Genomic DNA, 12,352 nt, shown 5'->3' on the forward strand with positions numbered 1-12,352 from the left:
ACAATGCAATATATACATGATACATAATTATATAATACATATCTATATAATAGATAATAGATATATTATCCGTTACAATTATATATTATATATTGTATATTATCTATTATACAATTGTATATTATATATTAAAATTGACTATGTTATATAATAAAATACATAACATATGATTACATATGTTTACATATAATTGTAATGCATAGCTATGGTATGATTATATAATAATTGATATCATGACTATATTATATATGATTATTATATATTATATTAATATGGGTTATATTATTTATATGTAAGTATGACAGATTATATATAATATTTATATATAATATCACATATTTCATTATATATAATTATGATATATAATATAATATGATAGATAATATTTATCATATATTCAAGGAAGAAAAGATCAAAGGGAAAAAATGATGTGAGGAAGGAAGCATATAATATTTATCATACATTATATATGACATATATTATGTTATATATCATAATTATATATAATGAAATACATAATATATACTATAATGTAACATAATATATAAGTATATATCATATAATATATATTTATAATCTGTTATAGATTATATATTGCATATTATATATTATCATGTATATTATATATAATATGCAATATATAATATACAATATATAATATATAGCATATTATTATACTATATATTATATATCCTATAATGCATATATGATACATAATATACACAATATAAAATATAATAATATATATCATATATAATACAAAATATGACAAATAGTTATATTATATATGAAGCAATATATAATATATATCATGTATATGATTATATATTATATTATATCATAATTACATGTAATATATTATATATAATTAGTATTTTATATTATATATTAATTATAACATATAATAAGCATATAATGTATAACATATAATTACTATACAAATATATAAAAGTATATAATACTATAATTCTATTAAATGTTAATTTAATGAATACATTTAATATAAATATATATATGGTGAAGAGGTTGAAGGTGAGATAAGATTTGGCAAAATCATAAGGGCGCTAAAATTCACCTTAGCAGACAATCAAAAAATGTTTCGAATGTAAAAATGTATTATTTTGAGTTTAAAAGTTAATCAGTAAAGCTTAATAAGTACCTTATAATATTGCAGTAGACAAAGCAATCCCCCTCTAAATATGTCCTTGTTCAAATCCCCCCAACATTGTGACTATATTAGCTTACATGGCAAAAGGGACTTTGAAGGTGTCTTAAGTCAAGGATTTTGAGGTGGAACTATCATCCCATGGGTCCCTGCGAGACAGACAGGAGGTTTAGAGGGAAAAAGTGACATGAGGAAGGAAGCTTAGTTTGCAGTGGTGCATTTTGATGGTGGAGGAAGGGGCCACGAACAACGGAATGCAGCTGTTATCTAGAAGCTGACAAAGGGATGGAAAGGGACTTTCCTTTGGAACCTTCAGAAGGAATGCAGCTTTGACAACTACATTTAGCCCAGTGAGATTCATTCCAAACTTCAGACCGGTAGAACAGTAAGATAATACATTTGTGTTGATTTAAGCCACTAAGTATATGGTTATTTCTTATAGAAGAAATAGAAAACTAATAAAAATATATGCATGAATTAATGAATAGCTGAATAAATGAATGAGTGGATGCATACATAGAGCTGATTATGAAGGGTGTGTCCATAAACAAGGACTGGTACCACCAAGTTGCCAGGTTTCTGTAATGATGTGTTTTATACATCTATTGTTTTGTTCAATTGATAACTTGCCTCTTGCCCTCTTTTTCTGCACGTTAATGTACTTTAATCATCACTATGTATAAGTGTACCTCACCTTATTATGCTTTGCTTTACTGTGCTTCACAGACACTGCCTTTTTTATATATTGAAGGTTTGTGGCAACCCTGCGTCCAGCAAGTCTATAGGTACCATTTTTCCAACAGCATGGGCTCACTTTGTGTCTCTGTGTCATATTTAGGTAATTCCTGCAATATTTCAAACTTTTTCATTATTATTCTATCTACTATGGTGATCTGTGATAAATTATCTTTTATGTTACTATTGTAATTGTTTTGGGGCACCATGAACCATGTTCATATATGATGGCAAACTTAATCAATAAATGTTGTGTGTGTTCTGACTGATCCACCTACCAGCTGTTACCCTATTTCTCTTTCTCCTCAGTCTTCCCTATTCCCTGAGACACAACAATGTTGAAATCAGGCCAATTAATAACCCTGTAATGGCCTCTGAGTGTTCAAGTGAAAAAGAAGTGTCTCATGTTTCTCACTTTAAATCAAAAGCTGGACATGATTAAGCTTAGTGATTAAGGCATACTGAAAGCCAAGATAGGCCAAAAGCTAGGCCTCTTGAGAAACACAGTTATCCAAGTTGTTAATGCAAATAAAAAGTTATTGAAGGAATTGAAAAGTGCTACTCCAGTGAACACATGAATGATAAGAAAGTGAAACAGCCTTATTGCTGAAATGAAGATAGTTCAAGAGGTAAGGATAGAAGATCAAACCCATACAACATTCCCTTAACCAAGCCTAGTCCAGGGCAAAGTTCTAATTTTCCCCAATTCAATGAAGGCTGAGAGAGGTGAGGAAGCTGCAGAAGAAAAGTTTGAAGCTAGAAGACATGGGTTCATGAGGTTTAAAAAAAGAAGCTGTCTCTACGTGATAAACATACAAGGTGCAGTAGCAAGTGCTGATGAGAAGCTGCAGCACATTATCCAGAAGGCCTAGCTAAGATCATTCATGAAGGTGGCTACACTAAACAAAAGATTTTCAGTGTAGGAGAAACAGCCTTCTGCTGGAAGAAGACGCCACCTAGGACTTTCATAGCTACAGAGAAGTCAATGTGTGGCTTCAAAGTTTCAAAGGACAGGCTGACTCTCTTGATAGGCAGCTGGTGACTTTAAGTTGAAGCCAATGCTCATTTACCATTCTGAAAATCTTGGAGTCCTTCAGAATTATGCTAAATCTACTCTACCTGTGCTCCGTAAATGGAAGAACAAAGCCTGGACAACAGTACATCTGTTTACAGCATGGTTTACTGAATATTTTAAGCCCTCCGTTGAGACACACCACTCAGGGAAAAAAAAAAAAAAAAAAAAGATTTATTTGAAAATACTTCTGCTCATTGACAATTCACTTGGTAACCCAAGAGCTCTGATGGAGACATATGAGGAGATTTATGTTGTTTTCATGCCTACTAACACAACATCAATTCTGCAGTCCATAGCTTATGGAGTAATTTTGACTTTTAATTCATATTATTTAAGAAATAGATCTTATAATGCTATAGCTACCATAAACAGTGATTCATCTGTTGGATCTGGTCAAAGTAAATTGAACTCCTTCTGGAAAAGATTTACCATCTTAGATGCTATTAAGAACATCTGTGATTCATGGGAGGAGGTCAGCCTACCAACATCAACAGAAGTTTGGAAAAGTTGATTCCAAACCTCATAGGTGATTTTGGGAGGTTCAAAGCTTAAGTGGAGGAAGTAACGGTAGATGTGGCAGAAACAGCAACAGAACTAGAATTAGAAGTGGAGCCTGAAGATGGGACTGAATTGCTGCAATCTCATATCAAACCTGAATGAAATAGGAGTTGCTTCTTATGGATGAGCAAAGAAAGTGATCTCTTCAGATGGTGAACATGCTGTGAACATTGTTGAAACAACAATAAAGAGTTTAGAATATGACAGGAATTCAGTTGATAAAGCAGAGGCAGAATTTGAGAGAACTGACTCCAATTGTGAAAGAAGTTCTACTGTGAGTAAAATAATATCAAACAACATCAAATGCTACAGAGAAATCTTTCCTGCAAAAAGGTTATATGACTTGCTGAAGGCTCAGATAATCATTAGCATTTGGGCAATAAAGTATTTTTAATTAAGGTATGTACATTGTTATTTAGATCTAATGCTATTGTACAATTAATAGGCTATGGTACATAAATTTTATATGTACCAAGAAACCAAAAAATTCATGTGACTTGCTTTAATTGCCATAGTCACTTTATTGTTGTGGTCTGGAACTGAACCTGCAATCTCTCCAAGGTATGCCTATACATTCATTTAAACTAGCTGAAGGCAACAAAGAGAAGATTCTCCTCTTGGTGCTTGTTTTAAAACATTTTATTAGATGATTTTTGGATTTTGAGTATACATTCCTGGCCCATTACATAGCAGAAGAATGTTTTCTTAATATTACCAGAATTTCCCCTAATCAGAGCTCCAAACCACATATTGGCCACTTTACAAGAAACAAAAGCCAGCCACTTGACATCTCTAGTTGAAAGCCAATACCAGATTTTGGCAGTTCCACAGCCACCTTTTATTAATTTAAAATGGGGGTGAGCGAAACATTTTAAGACCATGACTGTGGGTCAATTCCCCGGGAAGATGCTCATTTAGAATGCTCCAGATACGCTGTGATGTTAAACTTCAATATTCTAAGAAGTTTTTCAAATATATTTTATAGTAGTTGCAGATTCTACCTTATAGTTTAAACTAGGTCTTGCTAGTCTCATAAAAACTAAAATAGGAAAAGACACAGGTATCAAATACAATTCTAGTTATGACCCACGATGGTAGTTTTACTCTAGATTCATATTGAAATCAACTGGGGAAGCTTTAAGAAATGGAGACATCATCTTCCCCAAACTCTTCCACCCTCTGCCTGCATTGAATTAGAATCTCTGGGGATGGTGCTCCACCAATAGCATTTGTAAAAACAACTCCTTTTAGTTGATTCCAATGGGGAGTCCAGCTAAAGAAAAATTTTCCTTAGACACCTCAGCTATTAAGATCCTACACATGTGACATGTTATTCAGTGAGTATTGGACTATCTGGCCAAATGGTTCATGATATCTGAAATACTGTCGATATTTGCCTCACTCCTGTCAGCTGAGAACTGTCCCTTATTCTTAATATTTTGCCTTTAACTTGACACATGCTCCATCAGTGCTGTTATAGATATGACTAAATCCTACTCTAAAATTTACCCTTGGAAGTGATTCATAATCACATAATGAATATCTCTGGGCCTATTTAAAATTGTAAGATCGTACCACCTTAAGACCACAGCAAAGCTAAAATCAGGCATATAGGTCAATGTTGTTAAAATTTCTTTGTAGTGCAAGGGTTTTCAAATATTCTGTTCAGTAAAAAACTCATGAAACTATCTGGATTCCTTTCAAATTTCATTTTCCAACTCAATTGGGCCTTCTCTTGAATCAATAGAATTGAACAAGTATTACAGAGAAGTAAAGTTTATTTTCAATTATAGGGACTTGTAAAAATGTGTTTCAACCTAATAGTTTCCCATTTTCGTCCATCTTCTCCAAATAGTTAATTACTTTCTGGATTTTGGAATATTTTTCTCCATGATAAAATCATCTTGACAGTGCTGTATTTTGCAGACATTCCAGTGTGGGTTTCTTATTTAATTGGGTGACTTTCTCATGTCTTTCTAATCTCTCTCAGCATTGGCATAGTTGAGATTATTTAAATTCTAAAAAACTATCCTTTAATTATTTATCCTTTAATTAAATATTACTTTATTACAAAAAAGTAATATCTACCATTACTTTTAATGTCAAAACCACAATTACTTTTGCATCAACCAAATAAAATTTGTTTATATTGCATGCAACATATTTTGAAACATGTATACATTATGGAATGGTTCAATTGGGGTAATTAACATATGTATTATTATGAACATATATTTTATTATATGAAATATAACTTATTATTTCTTGTGAGAACATTTAAAATATACTCTCAACAATTTTCAGGAATGCAATACCCTGTTATTAACTATAGTCACCCTGTTTTCCAATAGATCTCTTGAACTTATTCCTTCGAACTGAAGTTTCGTATATTCTGACTTAATGGTACTATAATGAAACTGTACCTATAGGAATTGTGAACAAGAGCTAATCATATGTTTGAAAATTTTCAAGACCTAATTAGATGTTTTCAGAAAATTTCCAAACATTTGAAAATGTAGATCTTGATCCTGGTTCTTATAGGTGCAGTTTGAATCATAGTTCCATTAAAGTGAGCATTCCACATTACTGGAAAAGATCAAAGGAGTCTTCTTTATGTGTATTTATTTTCTCCCCTCCATCCTTCTCTCTGGAAAGTATTAGCAAAGTATTACCTTTTGTGTGTGTGTGCGTGTAACATTTACTTAAACATTTTTAAGTTAGGGACAGACTTAATGGCAATATGTCCCATTTGGGTATTGTTATTTAAGGCTCTCTGGGTTGATTCTTCTGAACTTTACCACCCAAAGTTACTTCAAATAGTCCTAGATGGCCGGGTCCACTGCTACGCTATTCCCAAGGAGGGACTAAAGAAGGTAGAGATCATAAAGTTTAGCAACATTTTTCATCATAATCCAGTTCCAAATCTTCATTTGAAATTTATATGGCATTTTCTTCCTCTTCACTGGGTTTTCACTTTATATTTAATTCTTTCAGGAGATGACAGTAATGTGCTTTCACTCCAAAGCCATTGCCAAAAAGAAAAAAATTGATTGTTTTCACAAGCATCATGAGGCAGAATCTTTTATTTTTCTTATTTCAAATGAAAAGCATATATCTTTATGTATTTTGCAGGCTTACATCTCAGGGAAATAATATGTAATTATTTCTTCAATTGTTGACTTAATTTTTCTACTTTTGTTTACTACAATATACTGAAGTCTGTGTATCTTTTTAAAATAAAATAAATCTGTGAAACGGCGATATTGCATTAAATATATTGAAGTACAAAACACTCTCAGTAGACCATGGGAAGGATTACAAATTACACTCAGATATTTGAAGAGTAGAATCAGCAACTATGTATGTGTCTTACCGCTGTATACACATCTCCAGCTGAACACAGGGACACATTCTGCCTTATATCCTTATAAGAAAAAATATAAAAAATAACAAAAAATAAACCAATTACAAAACTTGGCATTGTATTCTCTCCACATTAGACATTATTTGCCTCAATGGTGGTTCCTGTAAATGCCCATCTTTTGCTGTTCCAGGAGGTACGAATAACTATGACCACACAACATAAAACAGGAGCCCATTTGGTAAAACCTATGCATATTTTAAAATAGAGGAGAAAGACATCTAAATGTTCACAAACCTTAATTATGGAAGGGCATGGATGATTTTCTGATTCCTCTCCTTACCTTTATTTAACTATCAGGGGTCACTTTTAGTTTTTATTTTTTGAGGCAGAGTCTTGCTCTGTCACCCAGGCTGGAGTGTAGTGACGTGATCTCAGCTCACTGCAACCTCTGCCTCCTGCATTCAAGCGATTCTCTCACCTTAGCCTCCCGAGTAGCTGGGATTACAGGCATCTGCCACCACACCTGGCTAATTTTTGTATTTTTAGTAGAGATGGGGTTTCACCATGTTGGCCAGGCTGGTCTCGAGCTCCTGAACACAGGTGATCCACCTGCCTCACTCAGCCTCCCAAAGTGCAGGAATTACACGTGTGAGCCACAGTGCCCGGCCAACAGTCATTTTTAATGAGACAAAATATTTTTTGTAGAAAGCACCAGGAATGACGGCTATGTGTTTAAGTAGCATATGTTCAGCATGTGAGACATCAGCTTCATCTACTGCTCTTACAATTACCAGAATTGTCTAGTTCGCAAAATTGAGCCATGACTCTTGAAATTGCCATTATACATAGGTGATCTAAATATCCCTGCATGGATACAGTACACTATTGGCCCATTATTTGATAGTATCTCTAACGTTTTCCAAATGGAAGGGGAGGATGTTCTACAATGTCTTCAGATTCTCTGGGTTTTTTGATTCAGGTTGTTGTTTTTCTTTTGTTTTTCTGAATTCCAAATGTCTAGGATCCAATATTATATGTGTATACTTCATAATCTTACAGAAATATCAGCGAGAGATTATAACGGACCATTTAAGTTTCATAAATAAGAATAAAAATATTATTCTGGTGTTTTGATTAATTAATAGAATGGTTAATCTTCTTATGCATTACATTTTAAAAAAATAACATCACAGCTGGTCAATTTACTTTAAAAAGAATTCAAAGAAAATTAGAGAAATCAAAAATCTAAACAAACTTAAAGTATCATTTTAGATCCAATAAATGATCCAAATAGTTTAAAAAGAGATATATTTCAGAGAGATAGTGGGAGAGGAAAATGTCATAACAGTTTTGGAAAGAAATATTTTAAGAACCATAAAGAAAACATTGAACATAATTAATTGGGCACTTACCATATATTGACACTAAACCGAATATTTTATTTATAAACTGTCCTAATAACATTCCTATTAGAGAGGTGTGTCTGCACCCACTTTAATAAGAAGAACACTGAAGTTGAAAAGGCTAAATAATTAGTTGAGGTCACACATTGGTGGAGGGATGAGATGAAGCTGAAAGGAGGGCCTTTCCTTATTGATGGGCTCCTCTGTCCTGAACCATGCTGTTCTAGACATGGTTTTGAAACATTAATCACAGAAATCTCCTTTCTAAACCTTTCTCAAAAAGAAATCATTTCAACTAACCAGAAGATATGTGTATGAATATATTTGTGACAGTAAAAATTACAAAGTACATAAAAAAGAGATTCATAGAAAAGGTTCTGGAATGTTGATCAAAATAGAAGGATTAATTTATAATTTATCATTCTGAAGCCTATTTGTCATTATGGAAAATGATGCCAACATAGTGTTAAATGAAGACGCAGGCAAAAATATTTCATAAAGAATATAATTTCTAGTATTTAAAACATAATTCCAAGTTAATATTTAAAAATCATTAAAAAGTGATCTTAGGGTGTGAGAACAATGATGTTTTTAAATGTAAATATTCTGTAACTTTGACGTTGAACTTACTACTGTGAATTGTGTGCAGTTTGAACTTAATGAACATCTTCAAAGAGTATAATTTAGACGTGATTTTAAAAAAACTGTGATCCATTCAGTCTGCAATCATATAATGGAAAAAATGAAATGTCATTCATATATGATTTTTCCATTTGACATGGCCTAGAGAAAATATGAGCTATCTTCTGCTATAAACAACTTTTACATTCTTGGAGCTGTCAGGGTAACATCTCTGAACGTAGGTTTCCTTACCTGAAAAATGATGAGTTTGGAGGACACAATCTCTTAACTTGTCTTCAGTAGTAATAGTCTATGAATTTGTAAGTGCTAGGAAGAAAAAAGAAAATAAGAAGCAAATTCATTGGCATGGCACTATGGGTGATAATACGAGGATAGTTTCAGAATGATAACTGACATCATCAAAAACATTGAAATTGGAAAATTTCAGCTACAGATAAATTAAGTATCTCTCTATAGATCTATAAAGTAAAATGAAGTAGCCAAGCTATCAATTTTGTGATATATGCAGCATTTTAAACAGGGGATTATTAGGACTAAATTTTCAGCCCATTAGTGATAGATTAATGGCATAGCTTACTTCCAAGGGGAACTCTTAAGGACCCTATGAACTCTCACCTCCACAAAAAAGAGATGGGGCTTGCAGGTGGCCTGGTTTGTGTGGCAAAGGTGATGTGCAGATAACTCCCATGAAGCACTGCTAATCTCTCCTCAAAACGTGGCCAAATAAATCAAGAATGCTCTCAGTGGTCATCTTTTCCACTCTCTTTCTGTGCCTCCTTCTATTGTGCTTCACTTCCCCATCTCTTCCCTCCCTTCTGTAGGATCCAATCTTATTATAATATCCCATCCAGGACTCTAGGTGCTCAAGTTTTTCCTTTACCTACATAAGTTTTGCTCTACATAAGTTAGTCTTCAGAATGTATTTTGTCAGGAGTTTCCTGCTGTCTGATTGAAACATATAAACCCTGTCTTCACGTTTCAAGTGATCTCTTGCTGAAGAGGTTTATCTTGAGTCAGGGTGCTTGACCTAAGTTATTATGAAGAAAGAGAGAGAGAGAGGAGAGAGAGAGAGAGGAAGAGGAAGAGGGAGGAAGGAAGGAAGGGAAAGAAAGGAAAGAAGGAAGGAAGGGAAAGAAGGGCGAGCAGGGGAAGGGAGAAAGGAAGGAAGGAGAGGAGGGAAGAAGGGGCAGAAGGAAAGAAGAGAGGAAGTAAAGAAAGTAGCATTGAAAAAAGATGCTTGCACAAGAATGTTTATAGCAGCACAATTCGCAATTGCAAAAATGTGAAACCAGCCCAGAGCCCATCAATCACTGAATGGATAAATAAATTGCAATATATATATAAAATATATGATGGAATACTACTCAGCCATAAAAAGGAATGGATTAACGGCATTCACAGCAACCTGGATGGGATTGGATAGTATTATTCTAAGTGAAGTAACTCAGAAATGGAAAACCAAACATCGTATGTTCTCACTCATAAGTGGGAGCTAAGTTTTGAAGATGCAAAGGCAAAATAATGATATAATGGACTTTGGGGATTCAGGAGAAAATGGTGGGAAGGGGGTGAGGGATAAAGGACTACTAATTGGGTTCAATGTATACTGCTCGGATGATGGCTGCACCAAAATCCCACAAATCACCACTAAAGAACTTATTCATGTAACCAACTACCACCTGTTCTCCAAAAGCCTACAGAAATTAAAAAAAAAAAAGGGAGGCGCCCAAGATGGCTGAATAGGAGGAACAGCTGCAGCCTCCAGCTCCCAGCGTGAGAGACACAAAAGACACAAAAGACACAAAAGACTGGTGATTTCTGCATTTTCAACTGAGGTACTGGGTTCATCTCACTGGGGCATGTCGGACAGTCGGTGCTGATCAGCGGGTGCAGCCTGACCAGTGAGAGCTGAAGCAGGGCGAGGCATTGCCTCAACTGGGAAGTGCAAGGGGGAAGGGAATTCCTTTTCCTAGCCAAGGGAAACTGAGACACACAACACCTGGAAAATCGGGTAACTCCCACCCTAATACTGCACTTTACCAAGGGTCTTAGCAAACGGCACACCAGGAGATTATATCCCACACCTGGCCCGGAGGGTCCCAAGCCCACAGAGCCTCCCTCATTGCTAGCACAGCAGTCGAAGATCTAATTACAAGGTGGCAGTGATGCTGGGGGAGGGGCGCCCACCATTGCTGAGGCTTAGGTAGGTAAACAAAGCCTCTGGGAAGCTTGAATTGGGTGGAGCCCACCTCAGCTCAAGGAGGCCAGCCTGCCTCTGTAGACTCCACCTCTGGGGACAGGGCATAGCTAAACAAAAAGCAGCAGAAACCTCTGCAGATGTAAATGTCCCTGTCTGACAGCTTTGAAGAGAGCAGTGATTGACCCAGCATGGAGGTTGGGATCTGAGAATGGACAGACTGCCTGCTCAAGTGGGTCCCTGACCCCTGAGTAGCCTAACTGGGAGACATCCCACACTAGGTGCAGACCGACACCTCACACCTTACATGGCTGGGTACACCTCTGAGACGAAGCTTCCAGAGCAAGAATCAGACAGCAACACTCGCTGTTCAGCAACACTCGCTGTTCAGCAATATTCTATCTTCTGCAGCCTCCGCTGCTGACACCCAGGCAAACAGGGTCTGGAGTGGACCTCAAGGAAACTCCAACAGACCTGCAGCTGAAGGTCCTGACTGTAAGAAGGAAAACTAACAAACAGAAAGGATACCCACACCAAAATGCCATCAGTACATCACCATCATCAAAGACCAAAGGCAGATAAAACCACAAAGATGGGGAAAAAGCAGTGCAGAAAAGCTGGAAATTCAAAAAATCAGAGCACATCTCCCCCTCCAAAGGAATGCAGCTCATCGCCAGCAATGGAACAAAGCTGGACGGAGAATGACTTTGATGAGTTGAGAGAAGAAGGCTTCAGTCGATCAAACTTCTCAGAGCTAAAGGAGGAACTATGTAACCAGCACAAAGAAACTAAAAACCTTGAAAAAAGAATGGATGAATGCATTGCCAAGACAATCCTAAGCCAAAAGAATAAAGCTGGAGGCATCACGCTACCTGACTTCAAACTATACTATAAGGCTACAGTAACCAAAACAGTATGGTACTGGTACCAAAACAGAGATATAGACCAATAGAACAGAACAGAGCCCTCAGAAATAATACCACACATCTACAGCCATCTGATCTTTGACAAACCTGACAAAAACAAGAAATGGGGAAAAGATTCCCTATTTAATAAATGGTGCTAGGAAAATTGGCCAGCCATAAGTAGAAAGCTGAAACTGGATCCTTTCCCTACTCCTTATACAAAAATTAATTTAAGATGGATTAGAGACTTAAATGTTAGACCTAAAACTATAAAAACCATAGAAGAAAACCTAGGTAATACCATTCCG

At 35.4% G+C, this 12,352-nt stretch overlaps 1 long non-coding RNA gene across 1 annotated transcript in view; it reads right to left on the reverse strand.

Moving 5' to 3' along the window:
* The window catches only part of LOC119619951 (uncharacterized), a 430,825-nt gene that overhangs the window by 131,467 nt on the left and 287,006 nt on the right, over positions 1–12,352 (reverse strand). The window contains exon 2 of the long non-coding RNA XR_005236358.2: positions 9,174–9,248. This is a non-coding gene — a long non-coding RNA (uncharacterized lncRNA). The remainder of the gene's footprint in view (positions 1–9,173; positions 9,249–12,352) is intronic.

This window comes from Chlorocebus sabaeus, chromosome X, assembly GCF_047675955.1.
Source record: "Chlorocebus sabaeus isolate Y175 chromosome X, mChlSab1.0.hap1, whole genome shotgun sequence".
Lineage (NCBI taxonomy): Eukaryota > Metazoa > Chordata > Mammalia > Primates > Cercopithecidae > Chlorocebus > Chlorocebus sabaeus.